The sequence below is a fragment of the Budorcas taxicolor genome, chromosome 21, assembly GCF_023091745.1.
Source record: "Budorcas taxicolor isolate Tak-1 chromosome 21, Takin1.1, whole genome shotgun sequence".
NCBI lineage: Eukaryota > Metazoa > Chordata > Mammalia > Artiodactyla > Bovidae > Budorcas > Budorcas taxicolor.
Window position 1 is genome coordinate 23,589 of NC_068930.1, and position 13,499 is coordinate 37,087.

The window sequence follows — 13,499 nt, forward strand, 5'->3', positions numbered from 1 at the left end:
TATTTTTCATTTTTCTGAGGGGTGGATCCCAAAAGCACTTGGTGGAATTGATGTCACAGCGTGTCCCACCTATAGTTTCCTCAAGAGTTCCATAGTATCCGTCCTTATATTTAGATCTTTATCTTATTTGAAGTTTATTTCTGTGTATGGTTTGAGAGAGATTCTAATTCATTCTCCTTTTCATTGCTCAAGGAACCAGCGGGCTGGCCTCCATATTGGCACTCACCTATTTTCATTTTTAGCATTAGAGGAGGAAGGTTCCCTTTTCTCCACAGCATTTGATGGATTTGACCTCTGTAGAGTGCTTGACAATGTCCATTCTGGCAGGTTTGGGGTGATACCTCATTGCAGGATTGAACACACTTCCTTACTATTTAGGGATGGTGACATCTTTTCATGTGATTTTTTTTTTTAAGGTGTGAGTTAAGGGTACTTGTTAAAACTGGCTTCGTGAAGGTCTACCCAGTTATGAGTTCTTTTCAATGACCACCCCTAGGAGACTCCTGGAAGGCAATTGTTTCCTTACATCTCCCTCCCACTCCCAGACCTTGTGAGTATTAAGTGCCAGTCAACACTTTTATAGTTGTAGTTACAAATATGGCCACAAGGCGGCAGTATTTCTTCGTGCCCTGCTGCTGCTGCTGCTAAGTCGCTTCAGTCGTGTCCGACTCTGTGCGACCCCAGAGACGGCAGCCCACCAGGCTCCCCTGGCCCTGGGATTCTCCAGGCAAGAACACTGGAGTGGGTTGCCATTGCCTTCTCCAATGCATGAAAGTGAAAAGTGAAAGTGAAGTCGCTCAGTCGTGTCTGACTCTTCGCGACCCCATGGACTGTAGCCCACCAGGCTTCTCCGTCCATGGGATTTTCCAGGCAAGAGTACTGGAGTGGGGTGCCATCACCTTCTCCGAATGGAAGCTTGCTGCTGCTGCTAAGTCGCTTCAGTCGTGTCCGACTCTATGCGACTCCATAGACGGCAGCCCACCAGGCTCCCCCGTCCCTGGGATTCTCCAGGCAAGAACACTGGAGTGGGTTGCCATTTCCTTCGTGCCCTACTTTCTTTTTTCTTCGTTTTTTTAAACCTTTTTCTGAACTGTCATTGTTTTTTTATATTGGAATAGGGCTTCCCAGGTGGTGCTAGTGGTAAAGACCCTGCCTGCCAATGCAGGAGACATACTTTTGGGTGTTTCGAGATGGCCATCCTGGCTGATGTGAGGTGATATCACATCAGACTTTTGATTTGCCTTTGTGTCAGAATGAGAGATGCTGAGCATGTTCTCATGTGCCTAATCACAATACCTATGTCTTCCTCCAAGAAATATCCATTTCTGTGTTTGGCCCATTTGTGTCTTGGGTTGTTGTGTTTTTGATTTTGAACTATTTGGGGCTCCTTGTTTGTTTTGGAGATGAATTCCTTGTTGATATCTTCGTTTGCAAATATTTCTTCCCATTCCAGGTTGCAATTGTCTTTCATTTTGGGTTACCTTTGTTGTGCAAATGCTTTTAGGGTTAATTAGGTTCTGTTTTCTTATTTTTGGTTTATTTTTCATTCATCTAAGAGGTGTATCCAAAAAGATCTTCCTGTAATTTATGTTACTGTATGTCCTGGCTATGGCTCCTCAAGATTTTCTAAATCCTGACATTTAGATCTTTTATTTGGTGTTATTTTGTGTATGGTGTTAGGGACTATTCTAATCTCATTCTCATTTTCCTTGTATCAGTATCCATCTCTCTATCCTTCACAGTGTCTGTTACCAATTTACATTCCCAGCATCAGTGGAGGAATGCTCCCTTTTCTCCACACCTTCACCAGCAGTTATTGTTTGTCAAGTTTCTAGGAATGGCCATTCTGACTGCTGTGAGGTGATACCTTGCTGCGGTTTTGATTTGCATTTCTTTGATATTTAGCCATGTTGATGTCTTTCCATGAGATTTGTTTTAAAGGGTGTGAGATAAACTTACCTCTTGAGATGGGTCTTGTATGCCTGCCTGTTTTGAATTCTTTTTCGATGACCACCACTAGGACATTTCCTGAGGTTAGTTATTTTTCACTTACGACAAAGGTCCAAATAGTCAAATCTAAGGTTTTTTCAGTAGTTATGTATGGGTGTGAGAATTAGATCATAAAGAATGCTGAGCACTGAAGAACTGATGCTTTCCAATTGTGGTGCTGGAGAAGACTCTTGAGAGTCTGTTTGACAGCAAGGAGATCAAACCAGCCAGTCCTTAAGGAAATCAACCTTGAATATTCATTGGAAGGACTGAAGCTGAAGCTGAAGCTCCAGTACTTTGGCCACCTGACAAGAAGAGCTGATCGTTGGTAAAGACCCTGATGCTGCGAAAGATTAAGGGCAGGAAGAGAAGAGGGTGACAAAGGATGAGATGGTTGGATGACATCACCTACTCTATGAACATGAGTTTTGGCAAATTCCAGGAGATAGTCAAAGACAGGGAAGCCTGATGTGCTGCAGTGCATGGGGTTGCAAACAGTCGGACATGACTGAGCAACTAAATAACAGGAACCCTGTGAATATTAAATATCCATCAGCACAGCTTTTCAAGTTGTTGTTACTGATAATTACCACAAGGTGGCAGCATTACTACATGTCCAACTTTTTTTTCAGTCCTGTAATTTTCTTATTACTTAGCATTGGCATAGAGGTGATTTTAGAGGTGATTTACGATGTGGCATTTGTTTCAGGGGTAAAGGAACTTGATCCAGTTATATATAGACATTTATCTATTCTCTTTCTTGTTCTTTTTCGCATCGAGATGATTACCATCTGCTCAGTAAACTTCCTGTGGTATTCAAAACTCTTAATTTTCCCAACTTTATCTGGAGATTGAGGGCTCATGCAGAGGGCAAGAAGCACTCCAGGAATATCATGGGGCACCCTGCCTCCCACATCCTTCCAGGACCTGAGCCCTACAACAATCCAGCCTTGGAAGCTCAGCCTGCCCAGTCTCCAGAGATTTGAAACAAGCCAAGGAAACCATGGACTGAGGGTAACAGAGTCAGTTTTTGTTTTTCTTTTCTTCTTTTTTTATCCTCTAGTTTGAAATGGAGTGTGCAGGGGAATTGGTGCTTCCCTTGTGGCTCAAACAGTAAAGAATCTGCCTGCAATGCAGGACAGCTGGGTTCGATCCCTGGGTTCAAAAGATCCCCTGGAGGAGGGCATGGCAACCCATTCCAGTATTCTTGCCTGGGAAACCCCAGGGACAGAGGAGCCTGGTGGGCTACAGATGGCAGGTGTCCCCGTGTCTTTTGAAATGTTGGTTTTCCCTGGGTGTGTACCCAGGCGTGGGATTGCTGGGCCTGAAGGCACTTCTCTGTTTTGTTTTAAAGACTCTGCATACTGTTCTCCCTCGTGGGTCTCCACTGGACATTTCCACCCACAGGGCAGGAGCATTCTCTTCTCTCCACACTGTCTCTAGCATTCATTTTTTAACATATTTTGAGATGGCCATTCTGACCTGTGTGAGGTGGATGCCTCATTGGATTTGCTTTGTGTTTGTGTAAGAATTAGTGATGCTGAGAATGTCCTCCAGTGCCTAATCACAGTCTGTATGTCTTCCTCCAAGAAATACCCATTCCTGTGTTTGGCCCATTTGTGTCTTGGGTTGTCTGTGCTTTTGATATTGAGCTGTATGAGCTGTCTGTGTGTTTCAGAGATGTGTTCCTTGTGGGTATCTTCATTTGCAAACATTTCTTCCCATTCTGGGCTTCGTCTGTCTTTCATTTTGTGTTTCCTTTGCTGTACAAATGTTTTATGGTTAATTAGGTCCCATTTTCTTATTTTTTGGTTTGTTTTTCATTCATCTAAGAGGTGTGTCCATAAAGACCTCGCTGTGATTTATGTCTATGTGTGTCCTGCCTATGTTTTCCCTAAACCTTCATAGTATCCGTCCTCACATTTAGATCTTTATATTATTTGGAGTTTATTTTGTGTATGGTGTTAGGGAGTATTCTAACCTCATTTTCTTTGCCTCAATAACCATCACACCATCCTTCACAGTGTCTGTTACCAATTTGTATTCCCAGCATTAGGGGAGGATATTCCTTTTTCTCCACATCTTCACCGGCAGTTATTGTTTGTAGAGTTTCTGAGAATGGCCACTCTGACTGGTGTGAGGTGATTACTTGCTATGGTTTCTATTTGCATTTCTAATATATAACAATATTGACATCTTTTCATGTAATTCTTTTTTAAGGGTCAAAAATTACATTTGACATTCTGTAATGATCTCACTTCATTTTTAAGGCAAACCATTCAACATCACAGTAATCCAAGTCTATGCCCCAACCACTGATGCCAAAGAAGCTGAAGTTGAACGGTTCTGTGAAGACCTACAAGACGTTCTAGAACACCAGAGAAAAGATGTCCTTTTCATCATAGAGGATTGGAATGAAAAAGTCAAAAGTCAACAAATACCTGGAGTAACAGGTAAGTTTAACCTTGGAGTACAAAATGAAGCAAGGCAAATGTTAACAGAGTTTTGTTAAGAGAACACACTGGTCATAGTAAACATCCTCTTCCAACAATACAAGAGACAGCTCTACACATGGACATCATCAGGTGGTCAACACCAAAATCAGATTGATTATATTCTTTGCAGCCAAAGATGGAGAAACTCTATACAGTCAGCAAAAACAAGACCATGAGCTCCTTATTGCAAAATTCAGACTTAAATTGAAGAAAGTAGGGAAAACCACTAAGTCATTCAGGTATGACCTAAATCAAAGCCCTTATGATTATACAGTGGAAGTGACAAATGGATGCAAGGAATTGGAGCTGATAGACAGAGTGCCTGAAGAACTATGCATGGAGGTTCCTAACGCTGTGCAAGAGGCAGTGATCAAAACCATCCCCAAGGAAAAAGAAATGCAACAAATCAACATGGTTGTCTGAGGAGGCCTTACAAATAGCTGAGAAAAGAAGAGACGCAAAAGGCAAAGGAGAAAGGGTAAGATACACTTAATTGAATGCAGAGTTCCAGAGAATAGCAAGGAGAGATAAGAAGCCTTCATCAGTGAACAATGCAAAGAAATAGAGGGAAACAATAGAATGGGAAAGACTAAAGATCTCTAAGAAAATCGGAGATACCAAGGGAACATTTCATGCAAAGATGGGCACAAAAAAGGAAAGAAATGTCAAGGACCTAACAGAAGCAGAATATATTTAAGAAGAGGTAGCAAGGAAACACAGAACTGTACAAAAAAGGTCTTATCAACTTGGATAACCACGATAGTGTGATCACTCACCTAGAGCCAGACATCCTGGAGTGTGAAGTCAATTGGGCCTTAGGAAGGATTACTATGAACAGAGCTAGTGGAGGTGATGGAATTCCAGCTGAGCTACATCGGATCCTAAAAGATGATGCTGTTAAAGTTGCACTCAATATACCATCAAATTTGGAAAACTCAGCAGTGGCCACAGGAGTGGAAAGGGTCAGTTTTCATTCCAATCCCAAAGAAAGGCAATGCCAAAGAAAGTTCAAACTACCAAACAATTGCACTCATTTCCCATGCTAGCAAAGTAATACTCAAAATCCATCAAGCTAGGCTTCAACAGTACATGAACCAAGAACTTCCAGATGTACAAGCTGGGTTTAGAAAAGGCAGAGGAACTGAAGATTGCCAACATTCATTGGATCATAGAGAAAACAAGAGAATTTCAGAAGAACATCTACTTCTGCTTTAAAGCCTTCGACTGTGTGGATCAAAACAAATTGTGAAAAATTCTTAAATAGTAGGGAATACCAGACTACCTTACCTGCCTCCTGAGACACCTATATGCAGGTCAAAAGCAACAGTTAGAACTGGACATGGAACAACAGACGGGTTTCAAATTGGGAAAGGAGTGTGTCAAGGCTGTATATTGTCACCCTGCTTATTTAACTTATATGCAGAGTACATTATGTAAAATGCTGGGCTGAATGCATCACAAGCTGGAATTAAGATTACCAGAAGAAAGATCAACAACCTCAGATGTGCAGCTGATACCACTCTAATGGCAGAAAGTGAAGAGCAACTAAAGAGCTTCCTGAAGAGGGTAAAAAAGGAGAGTGAAAAAGGTGGCTTAAAACTCAACATTCAAAAAGCTAAAATCATGGCATCTCGTCCCATAACTTCATGGCAAATAGACGGGGAAAAAGTGGAAACAGTAACAGACTTTATTATCTTGGGCTCCATAATCACTGCAGATGATGGCTGCAGCCGTAAAATTAACAGACACTTGCTCCTTGGAATACAGGCTATGACAAATGTTTCTTCAGTCATTCAGTCATGTATGACTCTTTGTGAGCTCATGGACTGCAGCACACCAGGCTTCCCTCTCCTTCACCATCACCAGAGTTTGCTCAAACTAATGTCCATTGAGTCAGTGATGCCATCCAACCATCTAATCCTCTGTCGTCTCCTTCTCTTGCCCTCAGCCTTTCCCAGCATCAGGGTCTTTTCCATTGAGTCAGCTCTTCGCAACAGGTGGCCAAAATATTGGAGCTTCATTTTCAGTATCAGCCCTTCCAATGAATATACAGGGTTGATTTCCTTTAATATTGACTGGTTTGATCTCCTTGTACCCGAAAGGACTCAAGAGTCTTCTCTAGCACCGCAATTCAAAAGCATCAAGTCTTCACTGCTCAACCTTCTTTTTGGTCCAACTCTCACAGCCATATACGACTGCTGGAAAAACTGGTAGCTTTTCTTCTGGCATATGGGATATCAAATTTGGCTTCACACATTGTCTGCTGTATTTAGACTCTCGGTTCATACTCCATGTAACCATGTAGTGTGGCAATTAAATACAGTTAGAAGCAAAGCTTTGTTTTAAGGATGTGGTTTGCCTACCAGCAGCACAGGAATGTTCCATTTTCTCCAGCCCCTGTTACCCTGGTATGACATCTCAAAACTCAGAAACCCTTGCTTGTTTATGTGATTATCAGTTTCATTTTAGCTCAGTTTGAACAGAGAAGCAAAAAAATCAGAGGGCCAGTTTTTTCCGGTTTCTTTAGGGAGAGAAAGGAATCTGTTAGAACATGTAGCTTGTGGGCTCTTTGAGTCACTCATTTTTTGCAGGAATTTTCTTGTATTTGTTTTCAAGTGTGATCTTTCATTCGTATAATAACAAATAACAGAATTTGAAGAAACTAATTTGAAATGATGGCTTGCTTCTACCCAGAAAATCTGAACACAAAGGAACCAGTGTGCACCACAAAGATCAGGGTGCCAAGCTTTTAAGAATATTTTAGGTTTGCAAATAATAACTAGTATGCTTGTTTTTTCAGGAGTATATTTTTACTCTGATAAATAATAAGCTTTTCCAGAAGGCTGTCAGTGTGGCCACCTCCTGCTAGAAGCCTAGGATGCTGGAATCAGGCCACTCCCTGTCTGTCTTTACAAGACACTGGGCTGCACTCTAAAAATATCTTGGCTTTCCAGAGGATCTGGACCATCAGGGGGCCACAGAAATTGGTAACAGTTTTGTTTTGCCTGTTAAAATGTTTGATGACCAAGGTTCTTTCAATTCCTGATATGGGTGAAGTGTGGAGTCCAGTGATGATTTCTTTAAGAGATGTACATCCTAGTTCCCACATGAGGGTTAGCCCCACGTCCAATGATGAGACCCTGCTTGTGTGTGGCCAGTGCCTCCTAGAGAGCAGCTTTACGCTAGTCTAAACCCAACCAAGTTCTGTCTACATGGTAGATTCAGGCCTCTCTAAATCTTGTCTAGGGGTTCCCTTGTAGCTCAGATGGAAAAGAATCTGCCTGCAATGCAGGAGACCTGGGTTCGATCCCTGGGTTGGAAGGATCCCCTGAAGAAGTGAATGGCTACCACTACCAATATTCTTGCCTGGGGTATTCCATGCAGAAAGGAGCCTGACAGGCTATAGTCCATGGGGTCACAAGTGTCAGACATGATAACACTTACATTTTACTGTTCAAGTCCTGTCTGCACTGATGATGTTTAATGAGACCGTGCGCTTTCTGCAGTAAGGACATTTAGGCCTGACTGTTCTGTGTGCGCTGGGACATGGGGACCCGGGTACAGGCCTGGCCTCTGTCTGGGAAACTCCATGCCTGCGTCTGAGTGTCAGTGCTCAGATGTCTGGGCTCTGGGGCTGGGTGGGCTTCTCTGGGAACCGTGCTCTCCTCTGAGTGGGCTTCCCTGGCCCTCCCGGGGGTCAGTGCTGCGGTCGGGCTCCTAGTCTCTCCCCTGCCGGGTTCACCTTCCTGGGGCTCCTGGAGACCCCTCAGGTGGGCTACCTGGTAATCATTCCAACTTTCCAGCACATTCAGGTTGAGTAGGGAGGCAGGTTCACCTGGTGAATTGGTTCCAGGGCACAGGGATCAGGCATAAAGTCAATGGGCAGCAGGTGAGGTTGCTGCTGTGCTCTCCTTCCAGTTGACTCTCTCCTCCGAAGAGAACAGAGCTGCACCTCGTCTTCCAGCCCAGCTCTCCCGTTTTCTCGGCACTTCAGCGGGACAAGAAAGGCAGAGCCTGCCAGAACCAAGGTAGTGTGTTCACCTCTAGCATGAGCTTTCAAAGCAGCAAAAAATCACACAGAACCAAAGTGAAAACAGGAGGGGCCTGACTTCTCAGGGACAAGTGTGGGGAGAGGAGACAGACCCTACACTTCTTTCTAGGATCCTAGGGGGTCGCAGAGACCTGGCTTGTTTACATATTGGGGGCCCTCTGACCGCAGCCATGGTGTCCTTGTCCTGAGGGAACATGTGACCCCAGGTGGGGGATCTGGGGACTGTGTGAGTCTCACCCCATCTCCATGGGTCAGGATCACGTGAACAGGGAGACCACACACACACAAAGCTAAGAAAAAGGGAAGAATACATGAGAGCTTCACTTGTGTGCAGGAATTAATACTTTATGGTATTCACTTTATACAGGCCTGTGCCTGTTCGCCTCTTTACCCCTGCGAGGTTCACCCTCCCTGGGGCTCCTGGGGACCCCTCAGGTGGCTGCCGCTGCTAAGTCGCTTCAGTCGTGTCCGACTCTGTGCGACCCCGTAGACGGCAGCCCACCAGGCTCCCCTGTCCCTGGGATTCTCCAGGCAAGAACACTGGGGTGGGTTGCCATTTCCTTCTCCAGTGCATAAAAGTGAAAGTGAAGTCGCTCAGTCGTGTCCGACTCTTCATGACCCTATGGACTGCAGCCTACCAGGCTCCTCCATCCATGGGATTTTCCAGGCAAGAGTACTGGAGTGGGGTGCCATCACCTTCTCCACCTCAGGTGGCTACCTGGTAACTATTCTATTTTTCCAGTACCTTGAGGTTTAGTAGTGAGGCAGCTTCACCTGGTGAGTTGATTGCAGGGCACATGGATCAAGCAAAAAGCCAATGGGCAGCAGGTGAGGTTGCTGCTGTGATCTCCTTCCAGTTGACCCTCCCTACTCAGCAGAGACCAGACCTGCCCCTCATCTCTCAGCCCTGCTCCTGGCATATTTTCTCAACACCTCAGTGGATCAAGAAAGGACTGAGCCTGCCAGAACCAAGGTAGTGTGTTCAACATCATCACGACAGCTGTAAAAACAGTTAATATCACACAGAACCAAAAGGAAGAGAGGAGGACTTCTAATGGGACAGTGTGGGGAGAGGAGATCAACTCAACGCTTCTTTCTACCATCCCGGGGGTTATAGGAACCTACTTGTTTCCACCTTAGGGACCCAGCAGAGACCTGATGTCCTAACCAAGGGTTGTGTGACCCCAGGTGCTGGGTCTGGGGAGGTGGTGTCACCTTGGAGACTGTGGAAGTGTGTCCCCAGGTGCAGGCTTTGGGGATTGTGTGGGTCTCACCCCATCCACGTGGGTCAGGATCCTGTGTACACGGAGACCACATGTCTGCTCTTTACCTCCAGTGTGTCCTGTCCCCTCAGAGACTCCCAACACTGAATTGAGGGTGTTTCCCTGATTAACCTGTGGTCCTTTTCCTTCTCTTCATCTTGTCGCATTCACATGAGGTCAGGCGGGTTGCTGCTCTGTGTTCTGCTGAGTGAAAACCTTTGGTGGTGTCATATTAATATCAGCATATCCCGTACCTAATCATAGGGGTCACCACTGTCTGGTGTCCCCTGGACCAAGCTCAGGTAATTTAATTTGTTATCTTATATTGGAGCAGAGTTGATTTCTGGTGTTTTGTTTGTTTCAGGCATATATGAACTTCATTCAGTTATACATAGACACATATCTATCCTTTTACTGGTCTTTCCCTCATATAAGATATCACCGTCTTTTTCAGTCGAGTTGCCTGTTCTATTCCATCGGTCCTTTTTCATTATCAACTTGACGTATATTAGTGTGTATACTTTCATTCCAAACCCTTAATTTATTCCTCCCTTCTAACTTTGTTTTGATAATCATAATTTGGTTTTCTCAGTCTGTTTCTGTTTTGTATACTAGTTTATTGGTATGAATTTATAGATCCTGTGTATACATGATATCTCAGGGTAGTAGCCTTTATCCCTGACTTACCTTACTTAGGATGATCATTTCTTGGTACATCTGTGCTGCTGCCAATATCATTACTTTTTCTGTTTTTTGACTGAGTAGTGTTCCAGTTTGTAGATGTACCACGCAGTCTTCATTTTTCTGTCCCTGGACATTTTGGTGGGTTCCATGTCTTGGCTGTTGTGAATGGTGCTACCTTGAAAACTGGGGTGCACATGGCATTTCAAATGTTGAATTTCTCCAGATCTAAGCCTGGAAAGGGACTGCAGGATCATATGATACCTCTATGTTTAGTGTTTCCGGGAACCTCCGGGCTGTTTTCCAGAGTGGCTTTGCCATTTACATACCCACCGAGACTGTAGGAGGATTCCCTTTTCTGCACATCCTCTGCAGTATTTATTCTTTGTAGACCTTTTCGATGATGGCCATTGTGACCAGTGTGAGGTGATACCTCACTGTAGTTTGATTGGCATTGATTTAACAATTGCTGATGTGGAGTATCTTTCCTTTGGCTTTTATTATTTTATGCCTTATGAGTACAATTCACCTCTTGAAACTTGGCCCTGTTTGAAATTCTTTTCTCAGTACTTACCCCAGGACATTTCTTGAGGGCAGGTGTCATTTCCAGCCTGTCTGACTTGTGCCCTTCAGCACCTGCTTATGGCTTCCCTGCTGGCTCAGTGGTAAAGAATGCACCTGCAATGCAGGAGACTTGCAGGAGACATGGGTTCAGTCCCTGGGCTGGGACGATCCCCTGGAGCAGGAAATGGCAACCCACTCCAGGATTCTTGCCTAGGAAATCCCGTGGACAGAGGAGCCTGATGAGCTGCAGACCATGGGGTGCCAAACAACTGGACACAACTGAGTGACAACAACTGCACCTGTTTTAAGGTGCGTGTATTGATCTGAACCAGCTAACTACTCCTGCCCCTCACCTTTCCATTTTGGCAGCCATAACTTACTTTCCTAAGTCTGTGTATCTGTTTCTGTTTTGTGATGAAGTTCATTTGTATCCGTTTTTAGATTCCACCAGAAGGGATATTCTATGATATCCTGTCTTCCCTGTCTCATTCACTTCACTTAGTATGATCATCTCTGGTTTCTACCCTGTAACTGGAAGTGGCATTGTTTCATCCTTATACATGTCTGAGTAATACTGCTCTGGGTTCAGTTCAGTCTCTCAGTCATGTCCAGCTCTTTGCGACCCCATGAACCACAGCATGCCAGGCCTCCCTGTCCATCACCAACACCCGGAGTCCACCCAAACTCATGTCCATTGAGTAGGTGATGCCATCTAACCATCTCATCCTCTGTCGTCCCCTTCTCCTCCTGCCCTCAATCCCTCCCAGCATCAGGGTTTTTTCAAATGAGTCAGCTTTTCGCGTGAGGTGGCTAAAGTATCGGAGTTTCAGCTTCAACATCAGTCCTTCCAAAGAACACCCAGGACTGATCTCCTTTAGGATTGACTGGTTTGATCTCCTTGCAATCCAATGGACTCAAGAGTCTTCTCCAACACCACAGTTCAAAAGCATCAATTCTTCAGCACTCAGCTTTCTTCATAGTCCAACTTTCACGTCCATACATGACTACTGGAAAAACCATAGCCTTGACTAGATGGACCTTTGTTGGCAAAGTAATGTCTCTGCTTTTTAATATGCTATCTAGGTTGGTCATAACTTTCCTTCCAAGGAGTAAGCGTCTTTTCATTTCATGGCTGCAATCACCATCTGCAGTGATTTTGGAGCCCCCCAAAATAAAGTCTGACACGGTTTCCACTGTTTCCCCATCTATTTGCCGTGAAGTGATGGGACCGGATGCCATGATCTTCGTTTTATGAATGTTGAGTTTTAAGCCAACTGTTTCACTCTCCTCTTTCACTTTCATCAAGAGGCTCTTTAGTTCTTCACTTTTTGCCATAAGGGTGGTGTTATCTGCATATCTGAGGTTATTGATATTTCTCCTGGCAATCTTGATTCCAGCTTGTGCTTCTTCCAGCCTGATGGTAGGCTTAGCTTGCATTTATTGTTTGTAGACTTGTGAGGGTGGCCAACCTGGTGAGATCTGATTTCTCATTGTCATTTTGGTTGGCATTCTTCCTGTAATAATTAGGGATGCTCAGCATCTTGTGGTAGTAAGTTTTTTTCTGTTTTTTTCTCCTTCATGGTTGTGAGAAAAATTTAGCAGTTGTAGTTCATTTTTTGAAAGTCAGTTGTATTTGTATTTTTTTATACACTGTTCTCCCTAGGACCTTTCCTGAATGTAGCTGTTAACAGTCCCCAAGGTCTGTTGAACTGGAGGGCAGGTGGTCAAGTTGTAGTTACAGGAAATGTCCACACGGCGGCAGCACTTTCCCCACACCCAACTCTGATTCCTCAGGCAACCAGAGCCTAAAGAAGAGCTGGCTTCCTAGGCTGTGAAGCAGGGTGGAGTTGCCTGAGCAAACACCCAGGGGCTTAATCTCAATACTTCTTCTCCCTAAAGCTTCACCCCTTTCCTGCAGACTAATTCCAACCTGGACCACAGCACCCTGATGAGGTGCCTAGGAGGCTGCACTCTCAGGAAGAAGGCTTGACCTGGGGACCCCAGCACCAGAAGATGTGGAAGCTAGGTGACTTCTCCAAGGTCATCGAGGCCAGAGTGTCAGGACACCATCGATTGTGTGCCCTAGGGACTGTGGTTCCAGCCAGATCAAACCAGAAAGTACAGATTTACGAGGGGCCTTAATGAAGAGCAACCAGCCTGGTCAATTCAACCCCACCACAGTCCAGCCATGAAAACAGCCTGCTGAGGCTCCAGGAATGCGATGGAAGTCCAATTCAGGTGAATGTTTCATATCTGAGGACGAGATGGTTGGATGGCATCACCGATTCAATGGACATGAGTTTGAGCAAGCTCTGTATAGATGGTAAAGAACAGGGAAGCCTAGCGTGCTGAAGTCTATGGGGTTGCAAAGAGTTGGACATGACTGAGTGACTGAACACCAATATATCCTATATGAACACATGAGTGCAAATTTAATGAATGAAAATATAATTTTCT